At 44.0% G+C, this 13,393-nt stretch overlaps 1 long non-coding RNA gene across 1 annotated transcript; it reads left to right on the top strand.

Moving 5' to 3' along the window:
* Positions 1-7,065: 7,065 nt before the first annotated feature.
* LOC134486841 (uncharacterized) lies at positions 7,066-11,585 on the top strand. The gene is made up of 2 exons (XR_010066265.1): positions 7,066-9,925; positions 10,762-11,585. It is a non-coding gene; the product is annotated as an uncharacterized LOC134486841 (long non-coding RNA).
* Positions 11,586-13,393: the final 1,808 nt, after the last annotated feature.

Below are 13,393 nucleotides of genomic sequence, written 5' to 3'. Positions count from 1 at the left end.
TGTATTGTGGCCCTCCCAGCCCACCTAAGTAAGCAGGTAAATATCTCAAAGGCAACAGCTAGTTCAATTTGAATTTTCTGTCTATAGAAGGAGGTAACAGGGAATCACACCCCTGCCCATCTCTCAGCTTTGCTCCTTGGTGGGGAACACTCATAATTTATGGTGTGGTGGTATTTGTCCTACTTTGTTGGGGTAATTATGGTGACTCCACTTGGGCCATGGCTTGGCTGCTAGAAGGTGTGCAGTTTCAGTTTCTACTCAAACAGACTTGGAGGGGGACAGCAGGCCTGTAGCAGTCACCAAGCAGACAGGATGTGTGCAGCTTCCTTTACAAAGAGTTTAGCAGATGTGTAAGAATTTCAGAGGGTTATCACCAGTACAGAGTGTTATCTTTTACCTCCTTGTCCTCTGGAAGTGTTAGTATAGAAAATACTCATCTCCAGCGGGGAATGGTGGTCATATACTCCTGTAGTCCCAGCATGTGGGAGGGGAAGGCCAGAGGATCAGGAGTTTAAGGCTAACCTCAGTTATGTAGCAAGTTCAGACCAACCTGAACTACAACAGACCCTATCTCAAAACAAAATAAAACAAAACAAAACAGAAACAAACAACAAAGAAAACAAAACAGCCCACCAACAGCCAGTAAAAGCCCACCCCCTCAGCATTTGCTGTCCCTCACACTTGGTATTGACTCAGTTTCTCCTTCTTTCCTGGGTGAGAGTTTGGAAAACCTGAAGCCAACTCCTGCAGGATAAGCTTAAATCTTGTGGTCGATCACTTTGACGCACAGTATGTGTGCCTATCCAGCACACACCATATCTGGGACTAAACGTTTCCTTTGTTTGCACTGGATTTTCATTTATTTAATTTGACCCTGAACACATGGCCCAGTGTGTGTGGAAATCAGCTCAACCGGTGGAGCTGTTTGCCCCTCCCACCATGTGGGCACAGAGTGAGACTGGGTGGCAGGTACCTCTACTTGCAGGGCATCCTCTCCAGCTTGGGATAACACCTTTACTTCAGTTACCACGAGAATATTCATAAGGTTAACAACATCAAGACAGGGAGACACCTCTCTAGAGGATGTCTGAGGGTAGTTTAAATGGAAATAAAACACTATGTTCTTTAGACAGTAGCAGAAAACAAGGCCTTTGTCTCGTGGTTGTTCTTATTATTCTCTTTTGCTTTAATAAGAACACATCCTTTTCGGACCTCGAGTACAGAGATGGGCAGAGTGCAACTCCCCAGTGTTCATGAGCGTCTTTGTTAGGTCATACGAGCATCTCATCTCTGTTTCTCCCTCTCTCTGGTGACTACAGCTCTTAACCTTTCCTCTGGGGATGTTCCTTCTGTCTTCCTCTATCTTTGGTCCTTGGTCTTAATGGTTTCCAAAACGTACTCACTGTTGTATCTTGTTTCCATAGTTCTATGTGTTTGAGGCCTGTCCACTCACGCTGGTGTACATAATCTGTTGGTTGTATCCATTGTCTGTTTTTAACTTTCATTCCTCTCCGAAGCATTATATCCCCACCTGCAGTTTCCCCACCCTTCACTCCTCCCAGTCCATCCCCTCCCTCCTCTCTCCTCCAGATCAACTCTTACCTTTGCTTTCTCTTCAAAGAAAATAAAACAAAACAAGCAGCCTCCCCAGGGCTATCCAGCAGAGGTGGCCTAACAATGTACAATAAGATTAGGTACTAACCTTCATATTACAGCTGATGTGGCAACCCAGTAGGAGGAAAAATGACATGAGAGAAGGCAAAAGAGTCAGAGACACCTCCCATCCCCACTGTTGGGAGTCCCTTAAAAAACACCAAGCTATACAACCTTAAGGCATATATAGAGGACCTAGTTCAGACCCACACAGGGTCCCTGTTTGTCCATTTAGTTCCTCTGACTCCCTCTAATCCATGGTTGGTTCTGGGTGTTCTCCTGGTGTCCTTGATCCCTCTCTAATCCTTCCTGTCCCTCTTCTGCGGGGTACCCTGGCTCCACCTAGTGTTTGACTCTGGGTCTCTGCATCTGTTCCCATCCTTGCTTGGTGGATCCATTGTCTTTTTTTTTTTTATTAACTTGAGTATTTCTTATATACATTTTGAGTGTTATTCCCTTTCCCGGTTTCCAGGCAAACATCCCCTCCCCTTATTTATGGGTGTTCCCCTCCCCATCCTCCCCCCCTTGCCGCCCTCCCCCCAACAGTCTAGTTCACTGGGGGTTCAGTCTTTGCAGGACCCAGGGCTTCCCCTTCCACTGGTGCTCTTACTAGGATATTCATTGCTACCTATGAGGTCAGAGTCCAGGGTCAGTCCATGTATAGTCTTTAGGTAGTGGCTTAGTCCCTGGAAGCTCTGGTTGCTTGGCATTGTTGTACATATGGGATCTCAAGCCCCTTCAAACTCTTCCAGTTCTTTCTCTGATTCCTTCAACGGGGGTCCTATTCTCAGTTCAGTGGTTTGCTGCTGACATTCGCCTCTGTATTTGCTGTATTCTGGCTGTGTCTCTCGGGAGAGATCTACATCCGGCTCCTGTCGGCCTGCACTTCTTTGCTTCATCCATCTTGTCTAATTGGATGGCTGTATATGCATGGGCCACATGTGGGGCAGGCTCTGAATGGGTGTTCCTTCTGTGTCTGTTTTAATCTTTGCCTCTCTCTTCCCTGCCAAGGGTATTCTTGTTCCCCTTTTAAAGAAGGAGTGAAGCATTCACATTTTGATCATCCGTCTTGAGTTTCATTTGTTCTAGGCATCTAGGGTAATTCAAGCATTTGGGCTCATAGCCACTTATCAATGAGTGCATACCATGTATGTCTTTCTGTGATTGGGTTACCTCACTCAGGATGATATTTTCCAGTTCCATCCATTTGCCTACGAATTTCATAAAGTCGTTGTTTTTGATAGCTGAGTAATATTCCATTGTGTAGATGTACCACATTTTCTGTATCCATTCCTCTGTTGAAGGGCATCTGGGTTCTTTCCAGCTTCTGGCTATTATAAATAAGGCTGTGATGAACATAGTGGAGCACATGTCTTTTTTTATATGTTGGGGCATCTTGTGGGTATTTGCCCAAGAGAGGTATAGCTAGGATCCATTGTCTTAATGGTATATCTCTAGTTTACCTCTGACTCCCCGTAATTTTTTAAAGATATGATGAATATTTTTACATAACCTATTTTCCAGTTTTCTCTGTCTAGGAAGTGGCCCTACAATCTACCCTATTGTGTAGATTTGAGACTAGAGTGTTGGAATTGGCAACAACTTAAGCAACTGGGAGAAGAGGCAGCTTCTCAGAGGGACAGGCAGCAGACCCTGGGCTTGTGCACAGAGAGAACAAATGAACACTGGCATTTCAGCAAACAGTCCTCAAACTTCTTGTCACCAGTGAATTAAACAGGAACCAGAAGACCTTGGGGAAAGAGTAGCAAGTGCAGACACAGGCCATAATCTAAAGGATAAACCGGTGTTGTTGAATACTAGATGATAGCTGTTCTTCCTGCACCAGAGCTAAGAGACACTGAAAGACAAACTCCTGGCAGTAAGTGTGGTCAGCTAGCTCCTGTCCCCAACACCCAGCCCCAGTTTCGAGGCACACACAGCAGACCTCAAGGTTAAAGTGATGGTAACAGCAGGAAGGTAATAATTTCTTCTCTGTTGGTCTGAGGAAGCCTGAGTTTCATGCCCTAGGTACAAGCCACCTTTTCATTCACAAAATGTCAATGGGCAAACTCAAGGCACCCAGTTTCTACTTTCTTCAGCTTGTCTGTCAAGTCTCTTTCTGCAAGTCTGGTTTCATGAAGCTCCTTAATATTTCTCCTGTCTCTCTTTGGTTCATGGTCTAAGAAGATGCTGGAGGAGAGGTGTCCCCGACCTCGGGTCACCTTACCTATGGATCAACATTCCTTTAGTCCTTTGGTATCAGAAGAACTTATCTCTCATATTCTTGCATTTGGATTTCTTCACTCCATCGGTCACTTTTCCTGTTTATGCTAACAAGAAATGCCATCACTCGGTGCCCCTCCCCCATGCTTACCTGTGGTACCAAGCTGTTGTCTAATTGTATTAATTACTGTGATGGCTTTCTAGTTACAACCAACCTTTGACACCAGTTTGAATGCCAGGTCTGGTGGTGCAGATCTGTTATCTCAGCTCTTTGACACACTGAGGCAGGAGGATTGAAAGTTCAAGAAGAATCTTGGGCTACAAATTGAGTTCCAGACTGGTCTGCTGCCTTAGACTTTGTTTCAGTGTAAAAGTAAAAGAATGCTCGGTGGGAGTGAACTAGACTGGTGGGTGGAGGGCGGCAATGGGGGGAGGGTTGGGAGGGGAACACCCATAAGGAAGGGGAGGGGGGAGGGGGATGTTTGCCCGGATACCGGGAAAGGGAATAACACTCGAAATGTATATAAGAAATACTCAAGTTAAAAAAAAAAAAAAAGAATGCTCGGTGGGTACAGCACTGCCTGACATGGGAGAAGACTGAGGTTCAATTCCACGGGCTGCTAAAAACAAAATAAATATACAACTGAAACCAAACCAAACAATATACATCCAACACCCCCCCCCAAAAAAAAAACAAAACAAAACCCAAGCAGAACCAAACCAAAAACCAGTTTGATTGAGGTTCATTTGATATTCAATAATTGGAACACATTTAAAGGGCAAAAATCTGGCTCATAGGTAGAACCAAATTACATATATGTAGCATGGAATGGGCACCACCACCAAGATATCAAGTATGTGGATGACTCACTGTTAAGGCCTAGGTAAAATATTTAGGCATAGGTAAAATGTTAAGCCTAGGTAACTGTTACCTGTCTGGTCTGCCATTTTGTTCTGTAACTAATAATATAAGAAAGTTTCCTCATATGTTGTTTCTGCTGTCACTAGGAAACTTTCTCATGCCTAAGTTGATTACATATTCTGTTATGTTCTGTGCCCTTGGAAATCAATCACGACAGAAGTCAGTAGAACTGCTTTCTACAGTTGTTACCCACAACGAGACTGGACCAGAACCAACCACCCAACAGTACTACCTGCAGCTGTGTATGGTGTAAGCTACTCCTGGGATGGACCCCAACATGAGAGATACCTCACCCCGATATAAGAAGATTTCCAATTTGAGTAGTGGTCTTGTAAAGTTTAAGTTCCTAAGACCTCTCTGGGAACTGACATCCTCCTTGGCAGAAAAAGACTTGTACATGGGTAATTGACACCCTAGTTGACAGGTTGACATGAATGTTGGTTAAGGCTAATGCCCTGCCACAGCTGAGTGTCCCAACCAACAGGAGCAGGGTACTGTACAACAAAGACATGTTCCTAAGGAAAGCCCCATCCCTAAATCCTGATTGGTGGAATAACTTGGCAGCTATATCTGTGAATTTTAGGCTTAAAAACCCTGTAGGATCTTAACTCAGGGTCACGGTTCAGTTCCCAAATCTGGGCCGGGCCCTGATAGATCAGTCCTGTGTGTTTGCTCAATGAACTATCCAACTATTCCTGTCTGACTATGATCAGTGTTTGTCTGGTTTGTGAGGCGACTCCTGGACCCCAACACTCACAGGAGTATTTTTAGAAGATGAGTGAGGCAGACATCTTGAGGAGCAAACTTTTGATGTACCTTCAAAGTGTCTTTAAAAGAAAATGTAGTTAAAAAAATTTGAGCATGCCAGAGGGATCCCTGTCCATCGGTTTAATCATTTAATATGTTCTCATCACCCTGAGCTGAGCACACTACAAAGCTTGCCTACTACTATTCTTTCTAAAATTATGACCTTAACCTGAGCATGCTCAAGATTGTAGTCTTTAACCTTGCAACTGAGCATGTCAAAAATGAGTATGCGTGGGCGGTTCCTGAGTAAAATCCCACACACTCTCCTGGCTGCAGTTGGAACGGCTGTCTCTTGCACGTCTCAAGCACGCCTTTCTTTCCATTCACCAAGATGGGAAGCCACTGTGTTCAAAAACAGTCCTCCTGGCTTCAACAAGTTCTCATCCCCTCCCCTCCACCTCCCACATGAAAGCCGCTCCCCTACTAAATCTGGGCATACTTTATCTGGCACTTTAATTTAGGTTGCATACTTTTAAGGGTAGGGTCTCATTTTGGGGTTCGGACTTGCCTTGAATTCTTGATCTTCCTGTCTTAGCCTTCTGAGGGCTTCGACTGTGGGCATGGTTAGGCTGCATCATTTAAAGCTGTAGTATATAGAATTTAAAAGAATTATACAAAGTGCATTTTTCCTGTATTCTTTTACTTAAAATGTCTGACACTCATCCATATTATACATATGCAGAGACCCAGAGTCAAACAGTAGGTGGAACCAGGGTAACCCCACAGAAGAGGGAGAGGAAGGATTAGAGAGGGATCAAGGACACCAGGAGAACACCCAGAACCAACCAGGGATCAGAGGGAATCAGATGAACTAAATGGACCAACAGGGACCCTGTGTGGGCCTGAACTAGGTCCTCTATATATGGCTTAGGGTTGTATAGCTTGGTGTTTTTAAGGGACTCCTAAAAATGGGGATGGGGGGTGTCTCTGACTCTTTTGTGTGCTCTCATGACTTTTTCCCTGCCCCTGGGTTGCCACATCCAGCCTTAATATGAAGGTTAGTACCTAATCTTATTGTATCTTCTTAGGTTTGTTTGGTGGATAGCCCTGGGAGGCCTGCTTGTTTTGTTTTATTTTGTTTGAAGAGAAATAAAAAGAAAGAGTTGATCTGGAGGAGGGAGGCGAGGGACTGTGAGGAATGAAGGGTGGGGAAACTGCAGGTGGGGATATAAAGGTAGAGAAAAGAATAAAAGTTAAAAAAAAAAAGACAATGGATACAGCCAACCATTAGATTATTTATACCAGCATGGGTAGACAGGCCTCAACCTCATAGAACTATGGAAACAACATACAACAGTAAAGTGTGTTTTGAAAACCAATGAGTTACATATAAGACCAAGGACCACTTCCTAAAAATGGAGGCAGTGTAGAGAGCGGCGCGGCGAAACAAAGATGGCGCCGACATCCAGCCTTGTCTGGATGTCGACAACTTACTGCGCATGTGCAGGCTTGTCCCTTGCTAGGGCTCCCTCTAGTGGTGAACAGCGGTACTGCACATGTGCGGTTTATGCACCAGGTGTCAGTTGACCGTTAATATGCTAATGAGGTGATTCATTCTCCGCCAATCCCTGGAGGACAAGTAGTGGGGTGATCCATGCCCCACCAATCCCTGAGAGATAATTAGCATACTGTTGTCTATATAAGCCGAGCGATTTTGCTGCTCGGGGTCCCTGTTCAAGAGAGCTGTAACACTGAGAAGAGCTGTAACACTAAGAAGAGCTGTAACACAGTAAAGGCTTGTTCGCAGAAGAATCCTGTTGCCACGCGTCGTTCTTACTGGCGGGACATTAGGCGCGCGACAAGTGGTGCTGAGACCCGGGAACCAACATCGCCGGTACCGAGGGGACCCTTCAGTGTGCTGAAGAGGATTCAGAACTGCGAGAAGGTAAATTAAAAGGTAAGCTTCGAGAGGCATGCCCCTTTTTGGAAGAGAGCATGTCAGAAACGGAGCAGAGTGAGAAATTAGGAGCGCGAAAAAAGAAAAAGGTTACTAAAACAAAAGTGAAAGAGATACAAAAGGCGGAAGAAACGCTGCCAGAGGAAAAAATAGGTATGCCCCGGAGGACAAAGTACAAGTCATCCGGAGAGGATACTTTGTATCCATTAAAAGAATTAGAAGCCTTAGAACTGGCTGGCAGTGACTCTGAGCAAGAGTTGTCAGAGTGGGAGGAGGAGGAATTAGAGGAAGAGGCAGACATATATGAGGAAGAAAGATATGGGCCTAGGTGGAGAGCCACTGTGAAGAAACCTAAAGTTATGGATCCTTTCTGGGCAAGGCTGGTAATTTTGTTTCTTTTTTTCTTTGTGTGGGATAGAGAAGCCACAGATGGCAAGCTTAAGCCCAGACCAAAACCTCTTTGGCAAATGGTCCCTGCCTGCTTAGAGGATAAACGATGTGAGGAAGCCCTTAGAGCTGTTAGAACAGGTCAGAGGGTCCTTGGAGAGCAACAAGAAAGTATGTCAGAGGGAGAAAAGGTCTCGAAAGAAAAAAAAAAAGAAAAGGAGATAAAAGGAACAGAGAGAAGGCAGAGATAAAAAATGAGGTCAGTGCAGCTTTTGTTGTGGCTCAAGTTGAGGCTATTGCTAGGTATGTGATTAGGCTCTGGAAACCTCACAGAGTCATACTGATCAGATTTGATAGAGGTAGACCGCCTGAAAATTTATTCAGGAGAATCAAACAAAAAGATAAACTTGAGTGTGCCTACTTGGATTCCTGATCTCAAGGAGATTTAGCAAGTGACAAGGTGCTTCTCTTAAAAAAGCAGTTTCAATTGGCCCTTGGAGCCTTGCACCTATAGCTAAGATATGTGTAGCCACTTCAATTTTGTTTTCTGACTGGTTTTAAATGTATAAATATTCTCTACATGCCTTGGTTATGGACTATTGGCTTTTAAGTTATTGGATATGGTTTAAAAAAATGTAACATTGATAACAGAAAGTTGACATAAAACTGGTAAATTTGGATGGAGTCATGAGCCAATCTAGGGAAACAGGTCTAAATTGGGATGCCTTTGCTACAATTTTTTACTGAACATCCAGTGATTTTTCCAAAGGTCACTGCCTCAGAGCCTTTGTCTGGAGCGTTAAATATTTATACAGATGGCTCCAAAACAGGTGTAGGTGCCTATATGGTTGATTCTCAAGAACCAGTATTAATTCAATACAGTCCAGGCACCCCCTAAATTACAGAATATAAAATTGTATTGAAAGTTTTCAAAAGATTTCATGATTATTTTAATTTAATTTCTGACTCTGCTTATGTAGTTAATGCTGTGCGCTCACTTGAAATTGCAGGGCCAATTCGGTCGAGTAGTACCGTATGTCAAATTCTTTTAGAATTACAAAATTTGATTTGGGCCAGAAAAAATAAAATTTTTATACAACATATTCGAGCCCATACTAATTTGCCTGGTCCCATGACCAGTAATAACACCCTGGTGGATGCTAGTACTAGTAGAGAGTTTATTTTTCATGCCACTCCGGTTGATCTCGCTAGAGGATTTCATCAAAAGTTTCATGTACCTGCCTTTACTCTTCAACAAAATTTAAAATCTCTAGAGCTGCAGCTCGTCATGTGGTGCTAAGTTGCCAGAATTGTGTTTCACCACCCTCCTCATGTGGGGATTAACCCTCGTGGTCTGATCCCGCTGAAACTTTGGCAGATGGATTTCACACACATATCTCAATTTGGAAATTTAAAATATGCTCATGTTTCTGTTGATACCTGTTCCGGTATTATACACGCTACTCTGATGACTGGTGAAAAGGCTTGTAATGCCATAAGTCATTGCTTAGAGGCATGGGCAGCCTGGGGAAAGCCTGATAGTCTCAAGAAAGACAATGGGCCTGCCTACACTGCAAAGTTCTTTCAGGCATTTTGCCAGACAATACAGGTCGGTCATACTACAGGCTTACCATACAATCCCCAAGGTCAAGGAATTGTGGAAAGAGTACATCGTACCTTAAAAGAGCTTATACAAAAACAAAAAGAGGGAATTGCCAGCAGCCGAACACCAAAAGAACAACTTTCTTTAGCTCTTTCTACTCTAAATTTCTTAATTCTGGATGCACATGGCCGCTCTGCTGCGGATCACCATGCTACTACTACACCTATAACTAATACAGAAGTAAAGTGGAAAGATGTCTTAACTGATGAATGGCGTGGCCCAGATCCCGTGATTTCGAGATCTAGGGGAGCGATTTGTGTTTTTCCGCAGAATCAAGAAAATCCAATTTGGGTACCTGAGCGTTTGACTCAAAGATTGTCTTCTGCTCTTCCTGAAGATGAGACTATGAACCCTACTATTACTACTGGGAATGGTAATACAGGTTAATTCGCTCACCCTGTGGGCTATTGCCAGATCCTGGCCAGTACCCATGCCAGTTCATAGCAATTCTACTGTTTTGAGAATAAGACTGGCAAGCATAATCTCTGGCCTTGGTTCCAATGGATGCTGTCCAATGAGCAAGGGGCATATACATCCCTGACCCCCTTTGCTAGGTTGATGGGAGAGAACTTCGTGCTGTATAATGTTTCAGCTACCAGAAAAAGGTGATACCAGGTTGATCAATATTCAATATAATAACCTCTTGGTAAATAATACTGCCACTAGTACTTCAGTATGTGCTAGATCACCTTTTTTCTGATAAGCACTAATGTAAGCAGTGGTGCTTTAAATTGTAATAGCTCTGATGTAGTCTGCTATTTAGCTGAATGCTGGGATGGCACCAATGACACCGCAGTGATGGTTAAGATTCCCTCCTTTGTGCCAATCCCAGTGGAGGCAAACCCAGATAGCTTTCTTATTCTTAATTTGCTGAGAGCCAAAAGAGATTTTGGAATTATGGCAGCCATAATTTCAGCCATTGTGCTGTCTGCTGCCGCAGCTACCACAGCTGCAATCGCTATGACCAATCAAATACAGACGGCTGAGACTGTCAATCAGATTGTAGAAAGAACTGCAATGGCACTAGAGATACAAAAAGAATTTAATACCCATTTGGCATCTGGCCTTCTATTAGCCAATCAAAGGATAGATTTAGTTCAAGAACAAATTGAAGCACTGTATCATATGACACAGCTGTCTTGTGTTTCCTCCCTTAGAGGTTTATGCATTATTCCTTTGCGAGCTAACTTTTCTCAGAATTTTCAACAGAACAAAGAAATCTCGAATTATCCGAAAGGAAACTGGTCCATGAAAGCAGAGCAACTATCAAGACAATTGCTGATGCAGATTGCTGTCCTCAACAGCACTAGGCTGGACCCCATCACAGTTGAAGACTTTACCTCATGGATTACCAATGCTTTCTCCCTTTTCAAGGAGTGGGCGGGCATGTTTGTCCCGGGGAGCTATTGTCCTCCTGGGATGCAGAGTAGGTCTCTGGCTTATTGGCCGTTTAAAAAGAGAACATGCCAGACACAAAGTGGTTGTTTACCAGGCTATGACCACCATTAAAAAGGGTACTTCTCCCAACATATGGCTGGCCTCTTTGAAAGATCAAGAGTTCTCCCTAGATCGTTTTTGTCACAGTCATGTGGAGTCATTGTATCCAGGGACGGGCAACTTTCCTCGAACTCGGACCAACCTAAGACATGGGGCCCGGTGGCGATAGGGTGACCCAGCGACGGGTAAGGCCGAGTCATCGTAAGGAACGACCTAAGACAGGAGCAATGACAAGATTGACGCGACACCCAGATCTAGACCAGTCATTTTATTAAACAAAAAAGGGGGAGATGTAGAGAGCGGCACGGCGAAACAAAGATGGCACCTTACTGCGCATGTGCAGGCAGTAACATCCCCAGAGGAAAGGTTAAGGGCTGTAGTCACAGAGAGAAGGAGAAACAGAGATGAGATGCTCATATGACCTAACAAAGACGCTCATGAACACTGGGGAGTTGCACTCTGCCCATCACTGTACTCGAGGTCCGAAAAGGATGTGTTCTTATTAAAGCAAAAGAGAATAATAAAAACAAACACAAGACAAAGGCCTTGTTTTCTGCTACTGTCTAAAGAACATAGTGTTTTATTTCCATTTAAACTACCCTCAGACATCCTCTAGAGAGGTGTCTCCCTGTCTTGATGTTGTTAACCTTATGAATATTCTCGTGGTAACTGAAGTAAAGGTGTTATCCCAAGCTGGAGAGGATGCCCTGCAAGTAGAGGTGCCTGCCACCCAGTCTCACTCTGTGCCCACATGGTGGGAGGGGCAAACAGCTCCACCGGTTGAGCTGATTTCCACACACACTGGGCCATGTGTTCAGGGTCAAATTAAATAAATGAAAATCCAGTGCAAACAAAGGAAACGTTTAGTCCCAGATATGGTGTGTGCTGGATAGACACACATACTGTGCATCAAAGCGATCGACCACAAGATTTAAGCTTATCCTGCAGGAGTTGGCTTCAGGTTTTCCAAACTCTCACCCAGGAAAGAAGGAGAAACTGAGTCAATACCAAGTGTGAGGGACAGCAAATGCTGAGGGGGTGGGCTTTTACTGGCTGTTGGTGGGCTGTTTTGTTTTCTTTGTTGTTTGCTTCTGTTTTGTTTTATTTTGTTTTGAGACAGGGTCTGTTGTAGTTCAGGTTGGTCTGAACTTACTACATAACTGAGGTTAGCCTTAAACTCCTGATCCTCTGTCCTTCCCCTCCCACATGCTGGGACTACAGGAGTATATGACCACCATTCCCTGCTGGAGATGAGTATTTTCTATACTAACACTTCTGCAAGACAAGGAGGTAAAAGATAACACTCTGTACTGGTGATAACCCTCTGAAATTCTTACACATCTGCTAAACTCTTTGTAAAGGAAGCTGCACACATCCTGTCTGCTTGGTGACTGCTACAGGCCTGCTGTCCCCCTCCAAGTCTGTTTGAGTAGAAACTGAAACTGCACACCTTCTAGCAGCCAAGCCATGGCCCAAGTGGAGTCACCATAATTACCCCAACAAAGTAGGACAAATACCACCACACCATAAATTATGAGTGTTCCCCACCAAGGAGCAAAGCTGAGAGATGGGCAGGGGTGTGATTCCCTGTTACCTCCTTCTATAGACAGAAAATTCAAATTGAACTAGCTGTTGCCTTTGAGATATTTACCTGCTTACTTAGGTGGGCTGGGAGGGCCACAATACACTGCTTTTGTTGCCATTAATCCCTCTATCTCATGGGCTGGCAGAAATAACTAGAATAAATGTTTGTAACTTATTTATGTATAAAATATATAACTATATAACAATATATTACTTTATATTTAATTTAATGTATCATTTTACACTTATTTTTTTCATTATTAACTTGAGTATTTCTTATTTACATTTCGATTGTTATTTCCTTTCCTGGTTTCCGGGCCAATATTCCCCTTCCCCTCCCCCTCCCCTTCAACAAGGGTGTTCCCCTCCCCATCCTTCCCCTATTACCGCCCTCCCCACAACAATCACGTTCACTGGGGGTTCAGTCTTAGCAGGACCAAGGGCTTCCCCTTCCACTGGTGCTCTTACTAGGATATTCATTGCTACCCATGAGGTCAGTGTCCAGGGTAAGTCCATGTATAGTCTTTAGGTAGTGGCTTAGTCCCTGGAAGCTCTGGTTGCTTGGCATTATTGTTCATATGGGGTCTGGAGCCCCTTCAAGCTCTTCCAGTTCTTTCTCTGATTCCTTCAACGGGGGTCCCGTTCTCAGTTCAATGGTTTGCTGCTGGCATTCACCTATGTATTAGCTGTATTCTGGCTGTGTCTCTCAGGAGAGATCTACATCCGTTCCTGTCAGCCTGCACTTCTTTGCTTCATCCAT

This window comes from Rattus norvegicus, chromosome 4, assembly GCF_036323735.1.
Source record: "Rattus norvegicus strain BN/NHsdMcwi chromosome 4, GRCr8, whole genome shotgun sequence".
In the NCBI taxonomy this organism is placed as follows: Eukaryota; Metazoa; Chordata; class Mammalia; order Rodentia; family Muridae; genus Rattus; species Rattus norvegicus.
This window is presented reverse-complemented; position numbering and strand designations above follow the sequence as displayed.